The 26,416-nt window shown below is 40.1% G+C and overlaps 1 non-coding gene and 1 pseudogene across 1 annotated transcript; one reads left to right on the top strand and one right to left on the bottom strand.

The window, feature by feature from the left end:
- Positions 1–680: 680 nt before the first annotated feature.
- Positions 681–787, bottom strand: LOC127483605 (U6 spliceosomal RNA). The gene has a single exon (XR_007910046.1). It is a non-coding gene; the product is annotated as a U6 spliceosomal RNA (small nuclear RNA).
- A 2,641-nt stretch (positions 788–3,428) lies between these two features.
- LOC127483647 (U2 spliceosomal RNA) lies at positions 3,429–3,544 on the top strand (annotated as a pseudogene).
- Positions 3,545–26,416: the final 22,872 nt, after the last annotated feature.

Genomic DNA, 26,416 nt, shown 5'->3' with positions numbered 1-26,416 from the left:
TGTGGAAAAAGGCTTTTCCACACTCATTTCATTCATAAGGTTTCTTTCCTGTGTGAGTTCTCTGATTAACAAAGCGTGATCTCAGCTAAAATACATCTTCACACTTATTGCCCTCATAAAGTTTCTCCCCTTTGTGAATTCTCTGAAAAGCAGTGAGGATGGATTTCTAGGAAAAAGCCTTTCCACACTCATTAATTCATAATGTTTCTCCCACGTGTGAGATGTCTTATGAGGCATGACTTATGGCCAAAGGTTTTTCCACACTCATTACCTTCATAAAGTTTCTCCCCAATCTGAATTCTTTGATTTCCAAAGAGGTCTGAGATCTGCTAAGTGTTTGCCCACATTCTTCGCATGCATGCAACATTTCCCTTATGTGAGTTCTATGATGGACAGTACAGCAGAATTTACAGCTTACAGATTTCCCACTGGATTTACACGCATAGGATCCCCCCTCCCCCCACCATGGGTATGTGTTCTCTGATTTATTGTAAGGTATGATTTGTAAATGAGAGGTTCCTTAGGCTCAATAGACTCATACTGTTTCTCTCTTGTGGGCTTGTTGATGTTTACTAAGGTAAGAATCCTTACAGAAAGTGTGCATCTCATTAGGCACATTGTGAAACACATTGTTATGTCTCAGGTTTCATTCTTGAAGGAGATGGATATATTTCAATTTTTTTTTTCTGGAACGCTTCACGAATTTGCATGTCATCCTTGCGCAGGGGCCATGCTAATCTTCTCTGTATCGTTCCAATTTTAGTATATGTGCTGCCGAAGCGAGCACTATATTTCAAATTTTGATACATATTCCTTAGTTACCTTTCCAAAGGACTTACAATTTTCTTTACCAACAGTGTATGAAAATATTATTTCCTCACATTTGCCAACTGGTTATTAATTTTTAAACATGCTTAAAAATTTGATTTGAAAAACTGCATTGCATTTGTTAATTTGTATGTTTCTGATTACTAAGTATCATTTAAGATCTGTACTAAAACTATACAGTTTGTTAAGCATGTATATTCTCCCAAATTAGAAATGGTTTTATGGAACAATAACAATCATCTACTGTTGAATATTGCTAATGGCTTACTCATAAAATCTTCCCTTCTTCTTAACAGTAAATTGCTGGTTTTCAGGGTTTCCACTTTTTCCTTGTTGAATGCATCCATCATCATTACTGACACCAGCAGGAGCAGCACATATACAGAGGTTTCCTGATACTTTCATTTCATTAGTTTTGACATTTTTTCTTTCTTCTTCAAGCTTTAAGGAAAGTTTCATATTAAAAATTTTTGTTGGCCGGCGCTGCGGCTCACTAGGCTAATCCTCCGCCTAGCGGCGCCGGCACACTGGGTTCTAGTCCCGGTCGGGGCGCCGGATTCTGTCCCGGTTGCCCCTCTTCCAGGCCAGCCCTCTGCTGTGGCCAGGGAGTGCAGTGGAGGATGGCCCAGGTGCTTGGGCCCTGCACCCCATGGGAGACCAGGAAAAGCACCTGGCTCCTGCCATTGGATCAGCGCGGTGCGCCGGCCACAGCGCGCCGGCCGCGGCGGCCATTGGAGGGTGAACCAACGGCAAAAGGAAGACCTTTCTCTCTGTCTCTCTCTCTCCCCCTGTCCACTCTGCCTGTCAAAAATAAAAAAATAAATTAAAAAAAATTTTGTTATTATTTCTTTCAATAAAAAGTTTTTGATTTCTTTAACTTTATTATTTGATACTTAACTGCCATGCTTTTCTCAATAAAATATTTTAAGCTACTTTAAACACAAGCCATTTAAGTTTTTATGTATTCTGCTTCACTTATGAGCTCAAAATTCTTTGAAAATTGTCCAAAATATAAAAAATGGCCCTTCTTAATCTTATACTTTTATTCCTATCTACTTTTCAGTATCCAACACTTTTAGTAGCCTTTTTGGTAAAAATAAGGATAGAAAGACATAAAATGTGTCATCTCCTGTCTTTTTAAATAGCCAGATTCAGAGAATTTTTATACTGTGGAAGCTGTTCCCTCCCTGCATTAAGCTATTCATTCTCCCAATACTTTAATAATCAAAAAAGCAAAAGCACTTCCCAAAGTAGATCAGTCTAAGTTTCTACACCTCAAGGAACAGAGGGAAATTACTGACTCACAGTATGGATAATGAAAAGCTTCTCATACTTCACATTAAATAATTGTATAATTTTATAGTTAGAGGATAGAGAAGTAATTATCTACTTTAGCCTCATATGTACTGCTAATGGGAATGAAACCAAGAAAGGTTAAATGATTCATTTAAAGTTTCCAAAGTGGCCTTTCCTAGGATTTAATGGCACCAATAGAGATGACACACTTCCATAAGACTCCATCAGATAAATTACCACAAAAAGTAGCCATCAAATTAATCAGATAAATTACAAGTGAGAATTTGACAAAGTTGGGAAAGTACAGAGACATCACCAAGAGAAAGGAAGGTACAGAGATACACAGAATTAATATATTCACTAGTTCATTCCCTAAATGTTACCAATTGCCAGGGAGGAGTACAGAAAACTGGTAGCCAGAAACTCAATCCAAGTCTCTGATGTGAGTGGGAGGGGTACAAATATGTGAGCTATCACATACCAGGTGTGCTTCCAGGCTGTACATTCACAGGAAACTGCAACTGGGTATGGTACAAGGATACAGAACCCAGGCACCATGCTGGGTGTTGCTGGCATCCCAAATGATCTCTTAAATGCGAGGCCAAATGCCTGTACCATAAATATTATTTCATAAAGTATTTAACTCAGGAAAAAATGGCTGAGTAAAATGGCTAGACAATAGAGAAAATCTTCCTTTATGTTATGATTAATAGTGAGCAAATATTGTATTAATATTATGTATAGCTCTTTTGCAGCTATTGATGAAATGGGACTGTACATTTTATTAAGAACGCTCATTGATTAAGCTTATAACATATGCCAGGAACCCATTTGCATACTTTACTTTTTGCCTATGATAATATAAAAAAATGATGGTTATCCCACTTCATGCATTGTGCCAATGCCTGATAGTTCAGAGTAAAATGATAAACAGATATGATCTATCATTCTCTCTTCCCAGAATTCTTCCTCCTGGACTTTCACAGGGATAGTTCATTCTCATTTTTATGCTTGGCAGCAACAAAGTCACTATAATTCTCTGCCTAATCCCATTCCCATCCTAACTATAGATTCCCTCAACATTTCTAACATACATTCTCTGATTTCTTTTTTTGAAAACTTTGTAGGGTCTTATTAGTGCTCGTTAACTTGTTTTTCTGTTCCAACAATAACAATAGCCCTCATACACCTTTTGGTGTATGGTAACTGTAAAACTTCAAAACACTATTTGGTAAATTTAAAACTACCCAGAACTAAAAAGTTAAAATAAAAATAAAAATCATTGTATTAATAAAGGAAATAACATCGCTTCTCGGCCTTTTGGATAAGATCAAGTGCAGTATCTGTTCTTATCAGTTTAATAAAGGAAACAAATAACTCGTTAAGTTCCTTCAAATAAACTTATTGGACACAAATCATAAAGAAAAAAGAAGCTAAATCTGTATATAATACACTAAATTGGTATAATTAAATAATACAAACTTCCACAGATTTTGGAAATTTGGAAAGTGAAAACAAAAGAAGTGAAAAACCATGACACTCAACTTTCAATTACATATCTCACCATTTATTTCAAGGATATAAAGCATTAATTTTATTACCATGAGAAGATATTTACTTCTGGAATATTATGGTAATGCATTTTTAAATTGCATAAAAAGCATAAGAAAAGGAATAGTACTTCAGAATCTGAAGATGATTCTACATCTTTATCTTCTGGTCTTAAGGTAGACACCACAGCTATAAAATGTAGTCACAGATTCAATGATCAGAACACTTATTACAGTGAATTATAAATATATTATACACTTATATCTCCACTTATGAATAATTCAATGAAATAAAAGAAATTTCAGAGGGTTGAGGCAGTTTCAGGATAGAGAAGCTTGTCATATGAACAAAGACCACAAAAGGAAAACACCAAAAAGAAATGGTTTCACATCTGCAGCTTCACATTTCAAACATTTCGAAGCCTTCATACACTTATTTGGTTCACGCAGAAGTGACAAACACTTGAAGAACTCACATTTTGACAAAAACGAGTCTCCCTATTTAAGAACACAGACTCCCTGTTCAGCCTTTTCGTCTAATATCTCTGTCAAGAACAAGGTATACACGCTGTGCAGGGATGTTGGCTCTCAAAGGATTTTACCCAGAAGTGATGCGTATGGAACTCCTCCCAGCATGCCCGTCTACACCGTCCAGGGGATGAGGTTCCGAACACGTGTACAATGAACATGAACGGCCGCACAGACCACATTTTGTGGGTTGCGCCGCTTTACCAGGGCAACAAAATGCTGGCGAAGGGGAGTCTGGAGTCGATCGGAGGAGCCGGCTGCAGTTTGTTCTGGGTCCTCTACTGAGAGAGGCGGCGGGGCGCTCAGGGGCCCGCGCGCCAGGTGCTGAGGCGCCCGTGCAGGAAGCAGCGCGAGCGCCGGAGGCGACGCGAGAGCCGGGCAAGGCGGCGCTTCTGGCACCTGGAGCCCGCCTCCGCGCCCGCCCTCGCCGCCGGCGTTACCTGTTCTCATCTCTGTCGTCAGCGTCTCCGCAGCTCCAGCAGGTGTTGAATTTCCGGTGTTTTCCCCCCTTGGCCGCTTTATGGATCTTCCTGAGGGTTTTTTGTTGTTGTTGTTGTTTTGTTTTTTGTTTTTGTTTTTTGACAGGCAGAGTGGACAGTGAGAGAGAGAGACAGAAAGGTCTTCCTTTGCCGTTGGTTCACCCTCCAATGGCTGCCACAGCCAGCGCGCTGTGGCCAACACACCGCGCTGATCCAATGGCAGGAGCCAGGTGCTTTTCCTGGTCTCCCATGGGGTGCAGGGCCCAAGCACCTGGGCCATCCTCCACTGCACTCCCGGGCCACAGCAGAGAGCTGGCCTGGAAGAGGGGCAACCGGGACAGAATCCGGCGCCCCGACCGGGACTAGAACCCGGTGTGCCGGCGCCGCAAGGTGGAGGATTAGCCTAGTGAGCCGCGGCGCCGACCCTTCCTGAGCTTCTTATACCGGTCGTGGTACTCGAACTGGGACTTCAGTAGTCCCAGGCTCTTCTGGTGCCCCAGGGAAAATTTTTTTCCGTGCTACAAGTAAAGGGCAGCTTCCCCTTTCGTCCCTTAGCCTCCCAAATACCAAACTCATCAGTCTGGCCGTTACTGCCTCACAGGAGGCCGTCAGCTCTGGGCTCTGACTGACTGCAGCCCGCTAGCGCCTTGAACGCCAGTGGGCGGGGCACGCTGCAGAGGGCGGGGCCCTGAGCATGCGCACAAAGGCCGTTGCAGAATACCTGGTCCTAAGTGTTACCAAGGACACACAGGAGAAATCGATGCCCATTTTCCAGGAGAAATGAAAACCCATTTCTGCCGCAGCGCGCCGGCCGCGGCGGCCATTGGAGGGTGAACCAACAGCAAAAGGAAGACCTTTTTCTCTGTCTCTCTCACTGTCCACTCTGCCTGTCGAAAAAAAAAAAAAAACATTTCTGCATGACTGCTCCCCTTCTCCTTTGGTCCAGCTTACATATACCTTTGATTTGCTTTCATTTCTGCCATCTGAATCTTTAATCAACGCAAGATTAATTTTATAGTATTTAAGAACCTTCATTTTTAATAACTGTCCACTTGTCCTAAACATTTCATTTTTTAGCAGAAGGTTAGAATGACACTTTATTTTGCCTTAAGTTCTCAGTTTTGTTTTTCATTCTGTTCTGCTGCGTGGTCCTCTTCATGCATCATACTTTGCTATAACTTCTTTACCCATAAAATATACAACACTGTAATACACGTTATAGTTCCGAAGTCCCTTCTCCCCTTTTCACTCTTCTTCACTGCGCACTTGGCAGTGTTTACGTCTACATTATTAGAAGTGAATTTGTAATCACCATGCTACATTCAAAAGTTTTAGTGAAACTTTGATAGTAACTAGGTAAAGAAAATAATTTCAACTGAGAATCCCTTGAATCAGTCTGTCTAGGTAAATACTATATTTAATTCTTTATAGAATTTTATTTTAGAAGAAGTGGGAGAGGAAATGAGAAAGGGAGTGTGCGTGTGTGCATGTGTATGTCTGTGAGAGAGAGAGAGAGATTGTGCTAGAAAGTGACCCAGCATTCAAATGTGCCCTCCATGTCCAGGGATGGGTCTAATCAGAGCCAGGATCTGGGGATCCCAGTTATATTCTCCAGTATGGGCTTCAGGGACTCAACTATTAGAGTCCTCACCTGCTGCCTCCCAGGCCGCACAGTAGCAATTAGCGGGAATGCTGAAAGGACCAGGATTGGAAGCCAAACATTGCACTGTGGGATGCTGGCATCTAAAGAGGCATCTTAACTGCTAGGCCAGATGTGAACCCCTCTAGTAAACGTTTCCCCTGGATTTTAAATACATCTCCCATGTGAATCTATCGAAAACATTTTTACACTCTAATAAAGATGGCACAAGTCCTGGGACCCCTGCTACCCATGTGGGAGATCCAGATGGAGTTCCTGGCCCCTGGTTTTGGCATGGCTCTTCCCTGGCTGTCACAACTATTTGGGGAGTGGCCCAGTAGATGGAAGATCTCTCTGTCTCTGTCTCTGTCTCTGTTTCTCCCTCTCTCTCTCTCTGATACTCTGCCTTTCAAATAAACAAATAAAGAAGTAAACAAATAAATATATCTGAAAAAACCTTGTGCCTTTGTTAGTAAAAATGACAAGTATCTGGCCTTTATTCCTGCCTCTACCATAAAGGTTCTCTTGCACTTTTTGTAACCTATGTTTTTTTTATAAATACACACACACACACACACACATACATATATATATATATATATATATATATATATATATACTTGAAAGGCAGAGCTAGAGAGAGAGGGAGAGAGAGAAAGAGGTCTTCCATCTACTGATTCACTCCCCAGATGGCCACAATGGCCAGAGCTGTGCTGATCCAAAGCCAGGAGCCAGGAGCCTCTTCTGGGTCTCCCACACAGGTACAGGGACCCAAGGACTTGAGCCATCTTCTACCGCTTTCCCAGGCCATAGCAGAAAGCTGGATCAGAAGTGGAGCAGCCAGGTCTCAAACCAGCACCTATATGGGATGCTGGCTCTCAAGTGGCAGCTTTACCCACTGCACCATAGTGCCGGCCCTGTAACCTATGTATTTTATAGCTTCTCCAAGTCTCCACCTTTGCAGCTGGTGGATTTTGCATGTGGACACCTGGCCTGAATGCCACAAATATACCCCTATAATGTATTCTTTGCTTGGCCTCCCCACTTTGACACAGAAGTATTCCTACAACAGTGTGGCCCACCCTTGGGGGGAAGTGGACTCCTGGCTCGTCGGGAAGGTGCTCTGGACAGCTCTGATTGGGTATACACACTTGTCTCCCTAGATACTTCAGGTATTAGAAGTAGAGTTGTTCAAAATTTAATACACATTTCAATTTTACCTCTCCTGAACTAATATGTGGCACTCAAACAATTAAAATATATAATTTTACCCCTTTTTGGGAGAAAAATATCATTTTATCGTATAATTAAAATAAATAGAATCCCATTTGTCAAAGAAAAATAAGATTGCCACTTGTAGACTAATAATAGTATTTATAATTATATATAAAATTAACTTTATAATGCAATCTCTAATGATACACTCTAAACTAAAGTGTCTTATACCCAAATTACCTCTTGTTATGTTTCAGTAAGATTATTAAACTGTCAAGAATTTCTCAAGTGGGTTTTGAACACTGTGTGTCACTGGAAGAGAAGAGTCAGGTCACAGAGGCTTGGGGGCTGCCTTGCAAGGGCTCACCTTGATGACCTGGAACAGCAGAGGCTGTCTGTACAAGGGTGAGGTGGTGCTCAAGGCCAGACCCTGGGTGCTGCTCTGTCTGTAGCCACAGGGAAGCAGCAGAAGGGATGGCAATGATTCAGGTGCCGCCCATCAACATGTGGCAGAGCAATGGAGTCTAGGGAAGAGCCAGTAGTTGGGAGCACTGGCCCAAACTTCTTTTCTTCATGGTCTTCACAGTTTTCCCTCTCTCTAAAAAGTTCGTGATTTAGAATGATGGCTCAGGGAGACACTAGACCGAGTAAAGAGTTTTCTAACATCATGTCCATCTAGAATGAAAATAAACAAAGACCCCATCAATGAGAACAAGCAAAATCTATTTATTCAGAGCTTGCTACAGCAGGGGAGTTGGCAGAGCAGTGGGAATCTTCCAGTGTGGAAAAGGGAAGGTGTCATGTATGCCCTGAATGGAGGCTGTTGGCCTGGGGAAGCTGGAGGGAGGTGGCTAGAAGCCAGCATCCTCTATGATGGTTTAGGGGAGCGTATTTGGTTTTCTTGAATGGTCCTAAGTTGGAAAGGGGGACAAAATTTAGGGATGCTGTCAGTTATTAATCAGTCTTAGACATATCATGCTGTTTTTTACCAAAGATATTGTTTAGTGGCTGGCTTCCTAGCCACCTTTTACAGATAGCGGGATTGCCTTCCTTGGAATATGGCTGCAGGTTGTGGGTCAGAGTTTTATTTTTATGTGGCCTGGCCACTGTCCATTTGTATATTTAATCTCTCACCAAACAGCACATTTTCTCAAACCCATAGAAGCAATTTATATTTTTTAAAGGTGTATTTATGGCTATTCTCTCGTGCATGAGGAGGCAGCCTGTCGAGTTTCCCCCACCCGACAATAAACCTTTTCAAAAAAAATATGTATTTATTTGAAAGGCAGAGGGACACACAGAGAGAGGAAGAGGCAGAGATATCTTCCATTTGCTGGTTTACTCTGCAAAGAACCACAACAGCCAAGGCAGAGCCAATCTATAACCAGGAGCCAGTATTTGGGCTATCTACCACTGCCCTTCCAGGCACATTATCTAGCAGCCAGGACTCAAGCCAGCACTCCTATGGGATGTTGTTAATGTAAGCACTGTGCCACAATGCCAGCCCCAGCAATTTACATTTTATGTAAAATCCCATGTGTCCAGCATTATGTTCCACTTTGCGTGAAATATGTGAGGCACCTCAATGTTTGACCTCCACACCAACCATGGGGCTCTTGTCATGGGAAATGCTTTTGGTTGTTTTTTCTTTTTCAAGGAAAACAAATTTAATTCATTAATATACATGCTGTAGTAACCACACTTTCCTTAGGGGCTTTGTATTCATTTCTGACCACTGGCCTTCAAAAGGAAGACTGAAAAGGAGGAGCCGTTTATCAAAAACAACAGATTGGTAAGTTGAAACAATGTATTTTTTGTAGGTTTTTATTACTTTTTTTCTTTTTTTTAACTTTTATTTAATGAATATAAATTTCCAAAGTACAGCTTATGGATCACAATGGCTTCCCCCCCATAATGTCCCTCCCACCCGCAACCCTCCCCTCTCCCACTTCCTCTCCCCTTCCATTCACATCAAGATTCATTTTCGATTCTCTTTATATACAGAAGATCAGTTTAGCATACATTAAGTAAAGATTTCAACAGTTTGCTCCCACACAGAAACATAAAGTGAAAAATAATAGATGATTTTTTAAATGATGATGAAATCAGATCAGACCTATTGTCATGTTTAATCCCAGTGAGAGTCAAGTTGGGAATTGATAATTTCTTCTTCTTTTTTTTTTTTTTACAGAATATCAGTTTAGTATACCTTAAGTAAAGCTTTCAACAGTTTGCACCCACATAGAAACACAAAGTGAAATATACTGTTTGAGTACTCGTTATAGCATTAAGTCTCAATGTACAGCACGCTAAGGACAGAGATCCTACATGAGGAGTAAGTGCACAGTGACTCCTGTTGTTGACTTTACAAATTGACACTCTTGTTTATGGCCTCAGTAATCTCCCCATGCTCCAGTCATAAATTTCCAAGGCTATGGAAGCCCCTTGAGTTCTCCGACTCTTATCTTGTTTAGACAAGGTCATAGTCAAAGTGGAGGTTCTCTCCTCCCTTCAGAGAAAGGTACCTCCTACTTTGAAGACCTGTTCTTTCCACTGGGATCTCACTCACAGAGATCTTTCATTTAGGTGGTTTTTTTTTTGTTTTTGTTTTTGTTTTTGTTTTTGTTTTTTGTTTTTTTTTTTTGCCAGAGTGTCTTGGCTTTCCATGCCTGAAATACTCTCATGGGCTTTTCAGCCAGATCCGAATGCCTTTAGGGATGATTCTGAGGCCAGAGTGCTGAAACAATGTATTATTAAGAAAGCAACAGGCATATTCAACAACTATTAACACTTCCTGTCACATGACATACAGGCAATTCAACACATTTTATTGGTACACTAAATAGGAAAATTTTCCATTTTTCAAATATAACAAAATTTTAATTAACTTTATAAGAAAAGCAATATAAGGTTCTTCATAATTGAATTTTTAAATCTATGAGTATAGAAATTTCTAAATCTTTATCTCATGATTTCTAGTCTTTTGAGGGATTCCAATTATTTCAATGTTTATTGTAGTTTTTTTTAAATTTATTTGACAGGTAGAGTTATAGACAGTGAGAGAGAGAGAGAGAGAGAAAGGTCTTCCATCCACTGGTTCACTCCCCACATGGCCACTACAGCTGGCGCTGCACCGATCTGAAGCCAGGAGCCAGGTGCTTCTTCCTGGTCTCCCATGTGGGTGCAGGATAGACCTATGTTAGCCATAAAGCAAATCTCAGTGAATTCAAACTGAAATCATACATTTTCTCTGACTACAATGGAATGAAGCTGGATATCAACAACTCAAGAACACCTAGATCATATGCAACACATGGAGAGTGAACAACATGCTACTGAATAAACAGTGGGTCATAGAAGAAATCAAAAAAGAAATAAAAAATTTTCTGTAAATGAATGATGACGACAATACATCATATCAAAACTTAAGGGAAACTGCATGGGAGACCCAGAAGAAGATCCTGGCTCCTGGCTCCTGGCTCCTGGCTCCTGGCTTCAGTTCAGCACAGCCATTGTCATTGGTCATTGGTCATTGAGGCCAATTGAGGAGTGAACCAGCGTGTCTGTCTCTCTCTCTCTTTCTCTCTCTCTCCCTGTCTCTCTCTCTCTCTCTCTCTCTCTCACACACACACACACACACACACACTCTCTCTCTCTCTCTCTCTTTCTGCCCCTTCTTCTCTCTTTGAGTAACTATGACTTATGACCCAAATAAATAAATCTTTAAAAAAAAAAACTTATACATCAAAAGCAGTATTAATGGGTAGCATAATAGCAATTTGTACCTACATGAATAAATTGGAAAAGTACCAAATAAATGGGATCTCACTGCATCATAAGGACCCTAAAACAGTAACAACAAATCAGAGGCCAGCGCCATGGTGCAGTGGGTTAATCCATCCCATATGGGCTCCGGTTCTGGTCCCAGTTGCTCCTCTTCCAATTCAGCTCTCTGCTGTGGCCTGGGAGAGCAGTGGAAGATGGCTCTCAAGTGTTTGGGCCCTCACACCTGTATGGGAAACCTGGAAGAAGCACCTGGCTCCTGGCTTCAGATCAGCATAGCTCTGGCTGTTGCAGCCATTTGGGGAGTGAACGAACGGAAGGAAGACCTTTCTCTCTGTCTCTCCCTCTCACTGTCTGTAACTCTACCTCTCAAATAAATAAATAAAATCTTTAAAAAACCCAACAAACCAAATTCAAAATCAGTAGGAGAAAATAAATAATTAAAATTAAAGAAATATGAAATCAACAAAAATCATTGAAATGGAGATAAGTAAAATGAAGAGCTTTTTCTTGAAAAAATAAACAAAATTTGATACGCTAGGGCCCAATCAATCAAAAATAAATAGAAGACCCAAATCAAAAAAATGAGGGTAGAAAAAGGCAACATATACCACAGATACCACAGCAATAAAAAGAATCAGCAGGAATTATTACAAAAAGTTGCATGACAACAAATCACGAAACCTAGAAAAAATGGATAGATTCCTGAACACATATAATCTATCAAAATTGAGTCATGAAGACATAGAAAACAGAATAGGCCGGCGCCACGGCTCACTAGGCTAATCCTCCGCCTTGTGGCGCCGGCACACCGGGTTCTAGTCCCGGTCGGGACACTGTCGGATTCTGTCCCGGTTGCCCCTATTCCAGGCCAGCTCTCTGCTGTGGCCAGGGAAGGCAGTGCTTGGGCCCTGCACCCCATGGGAGACCAGGAGAAGTACCTGGCTCCTGCCATCGGATCAGCGCGGTGCGCCGACTGCAGCGCACCAGCCGCGGCAGCCACTGGAGGGTGAACCAACGGCAAAGGAAGACCTTTCTCTCTGTCTCTCTCTCTCACACTGTCCACTCTGCCTGTCAAAAAAAAAAGAATAAAAACCAAGACAGAAATTGAATCAATAATAAAGACCCTACCAATAAAGAAGAGCCCAGGACCAGACAGATGCACTGCTGAATTCTACCAGATATTTAAAGAACTAATTTAAATTCTTCTCAAGCTATTCAAAACAAAGGAAGAGAACCCTCCCAGACTCCATCTATGAAGCCTGTATTATCTTAATTCCTAATCCAGAAAAAGATACAACAGAGAAACAGAAAGAAGACCCAAATAAAAAAATGAGAGTAGAAAAATAGACCACCAACATCCCTGATGAACATAAATGCAAAAATACCCAACAAAATATTAGCTAATCAAATCCAACAACATATCAAAAAGATCATTTACTTAGACCAAGTGGGATTTATCCCTGGTATGCAGTGATGATTCAACATTCTCAAATCAACGAATTGATACAAGACATTAACAAATTGAAGAACAAAAATCATATATTTAAATAGTGCACAGACACATTTGAATACAACATTCTTTCATGATGAAAACTTTAAACAAATCAGTAAACAAGGAACACTCCTCAACAAATCAAGGCAATTAATGACAAACAAATGCCCAGCATCCTATTGAATGCAGAAAAACTAGAAGCATTCCCTGTAAGACCCAGAACCAGACAAGAATGCCCATTCTCATCATTGCTATTTAATATAGTCCTCAAGTTTTAGCCAGAGCCATTAGGCAAGAAGAAAAATTCAAAGGGATACAAATTGGGAAGGAGGAAGTCAAACTATCGCAATTTACAGATGACAGGATTCTATATATATGGGATTCAAAAGACTCTTCTAAGAGACTATTGGATCTCATAAAAGAGTTTGGTAACATGCCAAGATATAAAAATCAACATCAAAAAAACCAATAACCTTATATACACAGAAAATGCCATGGTTGAGAAAGAACTTTTTAAGATCAATCCCATTCACAATACCTACAAAAATAATACCTTGGAATAAATTTAATTAAGGATGTCAAAGATCTCTAGGATGAGAATTACAAAAACATTAAAGAAATAGAAGACATTAAAGTGGAAAATCTTTCGTGTTCAAAGATTGAAAGAATCTGTATCATCAAAATTTCCATACAATGAAAAATAGTTTACAGAGTCAATGCAATCTCAATTGAAATACCAATGATATTCTTCTCAGGTCTAAAAAAAAATACTCATATTGATACACAAGAGATGCCAAATAGTTAAAAATAATCTTATAAAACAAAACAAAGCTGGAGGCATCACAATACTAGATTTCAAGACATATTACAGAGCAGTTATAATCAAAACAGCATGGTACTGATGTATACAAATGGAACTGAATAGAAACTCCAGAAATCAAGGCACACAACTATAACCAACTTATCTTTGGCAAAAGAGCTGAAATCAATCCCTGGAGCAAAGATAGTCTCTTTAGAAAATGGTACTGGGAAAACAATCTCTGCATGCAGAAGTATCCTACCTTACACCTTACCAAAATTCCACTCAAAATGGATCAAAACCTAAATCTATGACCAATACCATCAAGTTACTAGAGAACTCTGAGGAAACTCTGAAAGATATTGACATAGGCAAAAATTTCTTGGGAAAAACTCCAGAAGCACAGGCAATCAAAGCCAAAGTTGACAAATGGGATTACAGCAAGATGAGAAGCTTCTGCAATGCAAAACAAACACTCAGCAAAGTGAAGAGATGACAGGATGGAAAAATATTTGTGAACTATGCAACTGATAAATGGCTGATATCCAGAATCTATAAAGAGCTCAAGAAATTCAACCACAACAAAACAAACAATCCAATTAAGAAATGGGCAAAGGACTTGAACAGGCATTTTTCAAGAGAGGAAGTTCAAATGCCAAACAGAGTCTTGATAAAATGCTCAGGATCAATAGCTATCAGGGAAATGCAAATCAAACCACAATGAGGTTTCACCTCACTCCAATTTTAATGGCTCTCAAACAGAAATCACAAACAACAAATGCCAGCAAGGACTGGAGGAAAAGGTACCCTAATCCACAGCTGATGGGAATGTAAACTGGGATAGCCACTGTGAAAGATGGTATGGAGACACCTCAGAACTCTTAATACAGACCTACCATATGATCCATCAATTCCACTACTGAGAATTTAACCAAGCCATAAGAAATCAGCATATGAAAGCGCTACCTGTACCCCAGTGTTCATTGCAGAACAATTTCTTAGATATGAAATCAACTCAGATGTCCATCAACTATTGGCTGGATACAGAAATTACGGTCTATATACACTATGAACTACTCAGCTGTAAAAAAAAATAAATGAAATCTTGTCCTTTGCAACAAATGGACGCAACTGGAAACCATTATACTTGGTGAAATATGCCAGTCTCAAAAAGATAGATATATGTTTCCCTTGATGACAGGTAACTAGTAGAGTACCTGAAATGCGATGTATTGGAGTGAAATGGACATTTTGAGATTTGATTATTTTTCCAGACCTTGTCTCTTCTGTTGAGGAATAGTGTCTTTTTCTTTTTCATACTATTTGTTGGACTCTTTTACTTAGTGTATGGTTAACTTTACGATCATTAGGTAAACTGAAAGTAGATCTTTGGAAAAATTAGGAATCGGAGTGGGAGAGGAAGGAGGTTGGAAGAAAGGTTGGAGTATGGGGCAGGAGGGAGAGTAGAGAGGGAAGTATTTCTGCGTTCCCAAATCCATATCTATGAAATACATGCAACTAGCATAATTCAAATAAATTTAATAAAAGAAAACTAAAAAATTTCTCTTAAAAAAGATGGATTTATTTGAAAGAGTTACATACAGAGAGAGGGAGAGACAGTAAGAGAGATTTTCTTTTTTTTTTTTTTTTTTTTTTTTTTTGACAGGCAGAGTGGACAGTGAGAGAGAGAGACAGAGAGAAAGGTCTTCCTTTGCCGTTGCTTCACCCTCCAACGGCCGCTGCGGCCAGTGTGCTGCGGCCAGCGTGCTGCTGCCAGCGCACCGCGCTGATCCGATGGCAGGAGCCAGGTACTTATCCTGGTCTCCCATGGGGTGCAGGGCCCAAGCACTTGGGCCATCCTCCACTGCACTCCCTGGCCACAGCAGAGAACTGGCCTGGAAGAAGGGCAACCAGGACAGAATCCAGTGCCCCGACCGGGACTAGAACCCGGTGTGCCGGTGCCACAAGGCGGAGGATTAGCCTAGTGAGCCGCGGCGCCAGCCGAGAGATTTTCCATTTGCTGGTTCACTCCCTAGATGGTTGCAACAGCTGGGGCTGGGCAGGCCCAAACCAGGAGCCAGGAGCTTCCTATGGGTCTCCCACATGGGTGACAGGGGCCCAAACAGTTTGGCCGTCTCCTGCTGCTTTCCCAGGCCATTACGAAGGAACTGGACTGGAAGTGGAACTGCCAGTACATGCCAGTACATGCCAGTGCCCATATGGAATGCTGGCATTGCAGGTGGCAGCTTTACCCGCTATGCCACTATGCCAGGCCCCTTGATTATTTTCTAAGATTCCTTAAAATCCTAACACACAATGTGTTTTTTATTCTATCTATAGAAAACTGAGGAATGCTTATCTGGCATAAATGCAAAAACATATGAGAACAAAAGAAACAACAAGAAATCAGAAGATAAAATACATAACAAAAGGTTATAGAAATATTATGGAAGGAGAAAATATAATTCTAGTAAGAGAACAAAACTACATACAATTAAAGCAAGGTTCCTGACCAGAAAGGAAAACTCACTCTGAAAAGACAAAATCAATTAGAAATACTTCTAAATAGAAGCTAAATCTAGTTAACATAATTTACTGGGAAGTATTGTTCCCTTTGGTAAAGATTAGTTCTTGGCTAACATTGCTTCAGTCCTTAAAAGATTGCCTTTGTTGGACTCATTTCTTGGAAAATTCAAAGAGAAGTACTTAAAAAATAGCTCTCATGGGAAGAGTTCCTGCTTAACTGGGCATTTTAAGGCCCTACTAATTAGAAAGTCAAAGTGTGACACTATTCAGAACCCAAAGCACAGGTCTTATACTTGGACTGTTCTGGATAACACTGGGACCCCTCATGATCATGGTCTTCAAATGAAGATGAAAGTGTAATGGAAACATTGGGAGGATGTATAATAAATTATGAAGCATGACTATGTAGATAAAAATATTATGAAGTTTTTGTTACAAATAGATGTGCAAAATATGAGATGTAGCAGACAAGGTCCTAGGGATTAGTATACTTTTAAAAGAAATTTCTCTTTTTAGGTATGTTCCAGTTTTTCAGCAGGATATTAATTATTTTTCAACCAAATTAGTTTCTGGGGCTTCATTCAGGCTGTGGGTGTGTCTTCATGAACCATTAAGGAGATGATGTTACTCCCTTTATGAGGTATGGGCAAAAAGTGTGAACATCCTATATATATATATATATATATAAATTTTTGACAGACAGAGTGGACAGTGAGAGAGAGAGAGACAGAGAGAAAGGTCTTCCTTTTACCGTTGGTTCACCCTCCAATGGCCACTGCGGCCAGCGCACCGCGCTGATCCGAAGCCAGGAGCCAGGTGCTTCTCCTGGTCTCCCATGGGGTGCAGGGCCCAAGCACTTGGGCCATCCTCCACTGCACTCCCTGGCCACAGCAGAGAGCTGGCCTGGAAGAGGGGCAACCGGGACAGAATCCGGCACCCCGACCAGGACTAGAACCCCGTGTGCCAGCACCGCAGGCAGAGGATTAGCCTACTGAGCCGTGGCACCGGCCGAACTTTCTATATATTAATGGCTATGTGCTAATGGTATGTAGCTAGACATTCATATTTTTGTTATCAGTATGCTGCAATATTATAAAATATTAAATATATCATGGTTGCATCATCAGCTATGTTGTTTCCTTATTGTTGATTTTTCATCCCATATGTTCCTTGTGGGTAAGTTTAAGTGATCTGTTACTTGTGACCAGTTTCAACAGAGTGGATATGAATGAAATCTCAGTAAGGAGAAGGGCACATCTTTCAAGAAATCTGTCGTGGGAAATAAGGCTGCCTGAAGCAAATAGGAATGAAGAACTAGGGTGATGTTTACCAAAAGAGGAGATTTAAAGCCATTATCATAAAGAAAGTGGGTGCTAATTAGAGAGGTGATCAGGTTTCTGTGCATTAGGCTGTGAGCTTTTCAGCTGCACTTGAAAAGTCTGCCTGAGGGTAAGGGGAAGAGTGATCATTACTCTCTCACGGAGTTGGGATTTTGCCAGCAACTGAGCTAAATGAATAGAACAAAAAAAGGGAATGAAGAATGTGACCTGAAACTCTTCAGATGTTACCCCTTGCACTCGGAGTAGGATGGGTAAGAAGATGAAATTACAAAGTAACAAGGACACAGAAACTTTCTCTAGACTCTGAATTACCTAGGCTGTGAGGAAATAAATTGCTTCCAAGCCTTGGGGCACTAAGGTCAATTATATCTTTAAGAGTCAAGTCTAGTTTCAGGTAAGGCGAGAGGTGCAAGATGCTCATTAATAGCATGATATCATTAAAAAAAAATAGGATGCCCCAAAAATTTGGAAACAGAGAAGAATTTTCTTTCATTAAAAAGTAATCACTAGATTCTTACTTTCAAGTGGACGCCTTCCACTTTCTACTGAAAACATTTCTAATGTAATCAGAGTGATATTTGAAAAATGTAACTATGTGCTCCTAGACTTTGGGGATGCGATGCATGTAGAGGTCTTGCTTTCCTTAATTTAGGTTTGTGACTCATATCTGGACCTCTGTTATATCTGTTTCTGTCAGACTAGTATCTTGTTTAGCATACAGCCATTAAATCTTGTCTGAAGCTGGAGAGTGAGTGCCTTTAGCTGGAAACTTTAATGATCACCACAGGGTATTAAAAATGAAAACAAGACAAATAACACAAGTAACAATGTTTATTTTATTCAGATAATGGAAATAAGGATTACTCACCAGATCCAAAGATCTAAGTGTCCCAGAGAAGTATTTTTTTTTTAAGATTTATTTAGGTACTTTAATGATAGAGAGAGAGAGGCCATTAATCATTATATTTGGGAAAATGGACTTCACAGTCAGATTGCCTGAGATCAAATCCCTGATTTGTCACTTGCTATGTTTGAGAAGTTAAGCAAGTTCTAACCTTCTGTGCCTCAGTTACCTAATCTTATAAATGGGTATAAATCAGACTTTTTTAAAGATTATATAAATTGGGCATTTAATGCTCAATGTCTAGGTAAGTTTAAACTGTGAATATACATAAATTCAACAAAGTGGACCTACTGATGACTAGACAGTGATTCAAGATTGTAGGCTATGATCTCATACTGTGTTGGAAGCTACGAAGTTACTCCACCTTTGCTCTGATGGTTACTTTGGCAGTTTTTATGAGGAAGGATTTTCCAATAATTTAGATTAAAAATATTATTAGAACAATTATCCTTTCATCATTTGCTCTGTTATCCTTTCTGTAAACAATTTTAGCACCCATCTAGAACTTAAACCTAAGGCAGGGAGAAAATACAGGTCATTTATTTGTTCCTAAGCAACAGGATTGGGGTGGGCATTGTGGCACTTGGGATGCCTGCCAACCATATCAGAGTGACAAGGATCAAGTTCCCTCTCTACCTTCGGATTCAGCTTTCTGATATGCGTCTGGGAAGCAAAAGGCGATGGCTCAGGTACTTGAGTTCTTGCTGCCCATCTTTCAGACGAAAGATTCAGATTCCATGAAATCTCCCCTATAGCCTCACTTTCTTTTCTCAGCTTTCAAGATACTGGTTTTAGTTTTTGCAATTAAAAATCTATCAATTAGATAACATTGTGTTGGAATGAGAAAGTTGTCTTAAAATGAGTGGAAGACACCTGTAGCATTACTCTTCAGATATTTGAAGCCAGTAGCTTTATCAGTAAGGATTCAACTGGAGAAGCCCAACCACTATTAGTATTGTGGAATAACAGCTATATTTCAGAAGCTTGACCTCAGAAAATTATGAGAGGAACTAGAGAGGCAAGAGTCTAAAAAGGGGAGTTGAAAAATATGGGAAAGACCTTTAACCAGCTCTGGATGAGTGACTGAGTTGGTACTTGCAGCAAAAGTGCGTATCAACAACTGTGTTGTTAGAGGAGGAATGCTGATGGGTTCTTGTGTCTGCTTGTTCTGTGAGCATGCAGAGAAGCATCTAGAAGGGAGCTTGCAGTCACTGTTGAATAGTGAGGCCAGCAGCTGGGAAAGAGACTTGCTCACCATATCTATACAGTGTAATCAACCAAGTTGAAAACTAGAGTTATCTTAGATGCCCTCCTTAGATGTCCTTAGATGCCCTCCTTAGATGTCCATGGCCCTTATAGTCACATGTGTATGATTTTTCTTCCTAAGCTTCTCTTGACCATGTACCCATCTTTTCTATCTTCATTACAAATGCACATAATCTCTTATGTAAATATCTTACCTATTTCCCAACTGCTCTTTCACAAATTCATGCACACTATCACTAAAGAAGTAAGTCTCAACTCTGTGCTTTAGAATCACCTGGGGAACTTGACAGTTGATCAATGCCTAGGCCCTATCCCAGGTCATATATCAGGCTTCCACAGAACTATTTTACATGGTACTATTAGGAACTCTGTTATGCCTTTGAGCAAACTGAGACTTTGTCTGGTTAAATAACTTTCCAAGGTCTTAGCTAAGAAATAGCAGGGCTTGTGTGTGTATGCAGTTGTCTGGACACAGCTAATATGCTTACAACCACATAGTGTTTTGCTAAACTATGTTGAAGAGTTAATTAGCTGCATGGTATGGTCAGCAGTTGAGGTACAGAACACAGCTGGAAGTAGAAGATTGGAGGGAATTGATAGGAATGGTTTTGAAATTGGTTGGCTTGAATAGTCTTAGTCAATCAAGTGATGATATTCATGGGACAATTGCAGATGCAGTGAACCTCAGTCTAATTTAATTGTAGTGGGAATGGACAGGAAGGGACAGACACAAAGGACAATTCTGAGGCAGAACAAACAGGATTCAGCTGTGGAATGGATGCCAATAATGAACTATCAAGAGGTTTTTAGGATAAGCTCTCAGGTTTCCAGCTTGAAGGTATAAGAAAGCATAAAGCTATCCTGAGACAAAAGGTTAATACAGAGAAAGCAGCAATTTGAGGAATGATCCGGAGAAGACTGAGAATCCTTCGGGAAATATTAAATTTGAGGAACCAGCAGAGCCTGATGATTGAACATCTGTAAAGGACATCCATGTTTTTTAAATTAAAAATATAAAAAGATTGCATCAACATGATTAATATGATACAACTACCGTGTGCAGAACCAAAAATGCACTAATCTTCTCTTCAGACAAAGAAAATATTCAATCAAGTTTCATATTTCTGTATTCCCTGTAACTTAAGTACTATGTGGTAAACTTAAATATGATTAATATACCTAATGTTATATGATAAGCTGATAAAGGAAGCAGGAAAAGGATGAAACACAAAATAATACAGAAATATTTTTATTGTATTCCATTCCTTATCCATATATAAATATATTCATTACAAAATAAGAGAGAAATTCCCATGACAGTTCCAATCTTCATTTATGTAACTGGCAACAGGATTATAGCTAGTCATCATAAGTACCATCTTCCACTATTTATTCTATATTCTTATTGTCCTCAGCATACACTTCAGCTTATCATGCTCTTTGCCTGATGGAGTGACCCAAATCTTATTTTTGAATGATATGGGCCATTAGTGTCCTACCTGGCTGGGTCCTTATTGTTATTGCTTTCCACTGACATTAATGAGAGGGCATGACACTATTAAACGAAGCACTAAGGGACCAGTGCTTAACACACATTCTTCTTTCCTTCCTTTCTGGAGAAGGAATCCAGATTGCCATCAGACGCCAGGCTCGATTACCCAGCTAGTACTGCAGTGTCTTTCTTCACTTGTTGATTCAGAGGTACAAGGAGCCCAATGTGGCCAGTGATGGAATCTTTTAAAATGGTTTTTATTAATATAAAGACAACAGATTTCACGTATTTCATTGGTAAAATTTAAAGATGACCATACTTCCCTTCCTTCTTTTGTCCTTCCTTTAATCCCCCTCCATCTTTCCTTCCTTCTTCTTTTCTTTAATTTTTGTAAAAACATAATTTCAGCCCACTCTGTAATTACAGGCTTCATGCACCACTTACCATAATGGTCAACAAGTAAAAAGTACAAAGACCACAATTCCACAGGCTCTTAACTTAAGCTCATTGGAATCATTGCTGTGTCTCATGGTGGAAGCTGGGATAGCAGAGCATAAGCTTATTGAGAAAGGAAACAAAGGCTTTTGCAGTGAATCACTAGGCTAAGGTAATCATTTTGCCACAAGGTAGCTATCTGATCTCCTTGGAAATGGTGCCGAACTGGGGACCCCATGTTGCTCTCTGGTGCTGGCAGATGGGGCACTCAGCAGTGACTGTAACCAGATCACCCTTGGTGAAGAACCTATTGCCAGTCCTAGTCATGTCCTCTATCCCTGCTGTCACGGACAGTTTATTCATGATCCCACTGGCCAATGACAGGAGTGACGGGGAAAGAGAGTCCTACCTCAGAACATGCCATCCTATCCACTGGGTGTTTTTCTTTGCCATACAACAGACAAAATTATATTTCAATATATAACTTCTGTACAAAAATAAAATGTCACAATATAATGAGAGAAAAATATGATATTTCATTTGCAATATGTGACAAAATATCATCATACTTAATTAAAAATGAACTCTTAGAAACCATAACAGAGACTAGTATAACATGGGAATTGAATAAAAAGAGACTGAGGGATGATAATGAAATAAGACAGTCTATTAATAAGGCCATATGAAAATTGTTTCACTAAACGTTTGCAGAAGACAAAAGCAACTTTTGTTATAATGCGTTATCAATGATGAAACATACTGGTCATTCAATGTTTATGCAAGTTTAGCAAATGAAGACTATCATTCAAACTCGCAGAAAACTCTGTCCAACTGATGGAAAATCACTCACAATGCAGATTTTTCATACACTTAATCCTGGCAGTTCCAACCCATAGACATTAACAATGCCCACTGCATAGAAAATCTGTAGCTAATAGCTCACTCAATAAACTAATTACATCAATGTGCTTATGAAAAATTTCCTAATGGTACACATAAACTCCATTGGAAGTAGACAGCATAGGGAGTAGAATTAGAAAGTAAAAAGACTCTTAAAAGTAGTAGAAATACTAAGTTCCTCAAAATTCTCCTTTAAATCCACTCTGTGATAATACTTATAAATACTTGCACTTTCTACTTACAGAAGCACTCAGATGAAGCCCTTGTAATTCCACCATCCAGAGATTCTCTGTGCACTAATATCCAGGTCCTTAGATTTAGTCCAGCAGTAACAATGAAAACAATCATCTTGTCTAATGAATATTCTCTTCAATGACCTTTATTAGGTTATAGTGAAAATATATTTCTGGTCTTTCCTGCTGAAAGCAATTGCTTCAGCTGATCTTTACTAACAAGTATGGACAAAAAGGCATTTTCTTGATCAATAGGTATAGACCAGAAAAAATGCATATTTGCTCAAACCATGAGACCTCATCTGGTACCAAAACTACTAGATTTCTCAGTTAAATTTTTTTTTTTATCTGCAAAGAGTATCCACTGCAACACACATGAAAGGAGGAGTCTCTGTGCATTATGAAGACCATACGTTGTTTCTGGTGAAGCTGGTGATAGAACCAATGGTGTAGGTTCCTGTTCAGTCATCACCACCAAGGAGATCATTCCAGGGAGGCATGGGAGTGAAAACACACTTGAATAAGAACACTGCAACAGGTCATTCACTGAACAAAGATGAGAAATGTCACCTCCTGGAAATATCAACCCTATTACTTTCAGTAGAGATCTGCATATTAAGGACCCCTTCAGCAAACAATGTAGCAATGCCTAGTCAGCCACGCCCCAAATATAAACACAGATGACCTCGAGGCAATAACCCATCCGAGATCATCCCATCCGCACCTAGTGAGGATCCCCACATTTGTGGCAGTCCTCGGGCACCCCAGGTTCTCAGAGCAGCTGCTAGACCCCATCCCACCCACAGCCATCCCATCTCCCACTCCCTCTCCCCTCCCATTCTTCATCAAGATTCATTTTCAGTTATCTTTATATACAGAAGATCAGCTTAGTATATATTAAGATTTCAACAGTTTGCACCCACACAGATACACAAAGTATAAAGTACTATTTGAGCACTAGTTTTACTGTTAATTCACATGCTACTCCACTTCTAATCCAGCTTCCTGCTAATGCAAATCCTGGGAGGCAACAAATGATAGTTCAGGTAGTTGGATCCCTGCTACCCACGTGGGAGATTGGCTTCTAGGATTCTCCTTCATTCTGGCCTCGCTCTGGCTGTTGCAGGCATTTGGGGAGTGAACCAGTGGATGGAAAACCTCTCACTGTCTCTGTCTCTCCACCTTATAAGTAAAACAAAAATAGGTTTTGGAAAGAGGTGGAATAATTAACTATTTTTGTTTCCTTGTTTACATTTGCATATTTAAAATAACAAGCAATGGTTGTTTAAACTGGTTATTATTTTCTGCTTGACCTCTATCATGGAGATGCCAGATGAAGTCAAAGAGGAAATCAGATGCAGCCAGGGCTGCTGTGGCAGCACGTACACTGACCCACCCAGCAGCTGTCCTGCAGCTCAGGGCCTGGCTGCTGCAGCAACACAACATCCCGTACAGCCCACACCACCAGGTCATCCCAGTCCAATCCTTAGAGCTCAGATCCCAAGCCATCACAGGCCTGAGGCCAAATGAACTGTGCAAATGTGTAAGTTGATATTAGACACATGCAAGGAAGGAAGGAAGGAAACCTTAAGCACGTAAAAGGGTCAGCATTCGAAGGAGGTTCCTGGAGGGACAGCAGGAGTGGTCTAACTGGACTCTCTCAGAATCCCATTGACCCTTCTCTCCAATGATTTGCCTTCCCATTCCAGACTTCCTGACCTTTTCCACCCTCAAACTGACTTTCCCTAAGACAAGTAATGTCTTTAGGCAGGGAGAAGTGGGCCTGCCTTTGACTTTTTTGGATGTTCCACAATGTCTGCAATGAGCATGCATTATTCTTATCTTCATAAGATTGGGGTTAAAAGATAAATTACAGATGTAGGTAAATCTGTACAAAGATATGGTTTCCACAGGAGTCCACAGAGAAATTCTGTAAAACCTGTTCTGCGTCCACCATGTAAAGTGGCATTCTCTACTTGGAAATAAGGACAGAGAAAAGTGGGAGATACATGAATTTGCCCAATGGTGGGGCTTTGTCCTGGGGAGGAGTTGGGGTGGGAGGTGAGGGGAAGGGAGAAAAAGGAGAACACTGGCAGAAGCATGCCTTGAAGCCTAGTTTGCTAGATTCTCTCAATTCATCTCTTATAAATCTTTATAGGATTTGCTATGCATTTCTCCATTCAGATTCATCCTACTGATGTTGTCAATATTCACGAATATATCAGGGGGAAACTAGGATAAGCAGGGGTATGGTGCTATGACGCAGGCTGGGCACTAGATGGCAGAAGCTCCCAAGAAAATTTTTAGCCAGTTTCTCACTTGGAAATGTCCATGGAGCTGCAACATGGATGTACAGGGAAGACATGATGCTAGTGAAATAGGCAAGATCCAAAAAGATAAACGCTGCATAATCTCAGTCTCGTGTGATATCTAAAAAAAATCAAGCTCATAGTAACAGAGCAGAATAGTTGTTACCAGGGGCTCAGGGTGGAGAAAATCAGATGGTCTTGTAAGATGAATAAATTCTGGAGGCCTCACTTATTGATATAAGTATGTGTGCACACTTACAGCATAGTGACCATTGCTAACACATTTGAAATTGGCCAAAAGACCAGGTCTTAAGCATTCTCACCATAAAAATCAAACTGAGCTGGACATCAGGTGGATGTAAGCTGATAGATATGCTCATCAGCTTGATTGTGGTAATAACTCCATTATATATATATATATCATATATATTACATATATATGTAAATCAAGCTGTACACCTCAAATACATACAACTTTTTATTTCTTAGTCATATCTCAATACCATTGGGTTGGGAGGAAATGATACATTAAAGATAGCCTCTGAATGCAAATTTTTAGGAATGCCTAATCCAATTAAATTTATTTGAATTTTCTTTTTTATCTACACACATGAGTGATAGGTGATATAAAAATCAATGTCTAGCTAAGTCTAAAACAGTTCTTTAAAAAAAAAGACTTATTTATTTGAAAGGTAGAGTTGCAGAGAGAAAGAGGGACAGAGAGATTATCCATCTGCTGGTTCATTCCCCTAAATGGCCACAACAACCAGGGTTGGGCCAGGCTGAAGCCAGGATCCAGGAGCTTCTTCCAGGTCTCCCACATGGGTGCAGGGGCTCAAGAACCCAGGCTATCTTCTACTGTTTTCCCAGGTGCATTAGCAGGGAATTGGGTGAGAAAAAGAGCAGCCAGGGGATCCTAAATCAGAAGTAGAGCAGCCCATAGAGGATGCTGATGTTGTAGGCAGTGGCTTAACTTCCTATGTCCCTAAAACAGTGCGTACAGTATGTGGGAGGGGGCTTCAGAAAGTTCGTGGAAAATGTGCATTACCTTGAAATTCAATTTTTCTACATATCCTTTGAAACCTTCTCTCCAACAAAAATTGTGATAATAAAGCTATTAGTATTTTTTAAGGTCAAAGCAGGAAACAACCAATTAAAGGCATTATGGCTTAAGCATCTAAAACAAAATCACCAAGTTGCTGTTCTGTTATAGTTTTGCCTCATGAAAGAGAGAGGGAGGGGAAGAAATTCCATCAAATTCAATTTTGGCGTTGTTAATGTCAGAGGTTACCTTATACAGACCTGTTTTTCACCAAGTGCTACTCTTGCATACTGACTTTCTGATTGTCCTTGGCTGTCTCCTGCTCAGCAACATTTGTTTCTTGGTAAGAGGAATACC

The sequence above is a fragment of the Oryctolagus cuniculus genome, chromosome 13 (genome assembly GCF_964237555.1).
Source record: "Oryctolagus cuniculus chromosome 13, mOryCun1.1, whole genome shotgun sequence".
Lineage (NCBI taxonomy): Eukaryota > Metazoa > Chordata > Mammalia > Lagomorpha > Leporidae > Oryctolagus > Oryctolagus cuniculus.
The sequence above is the reverse complement of the archived record's forward strand: the minus strand, read 5'-3'. Positions and strand labels throughout refer to the sequence as shown.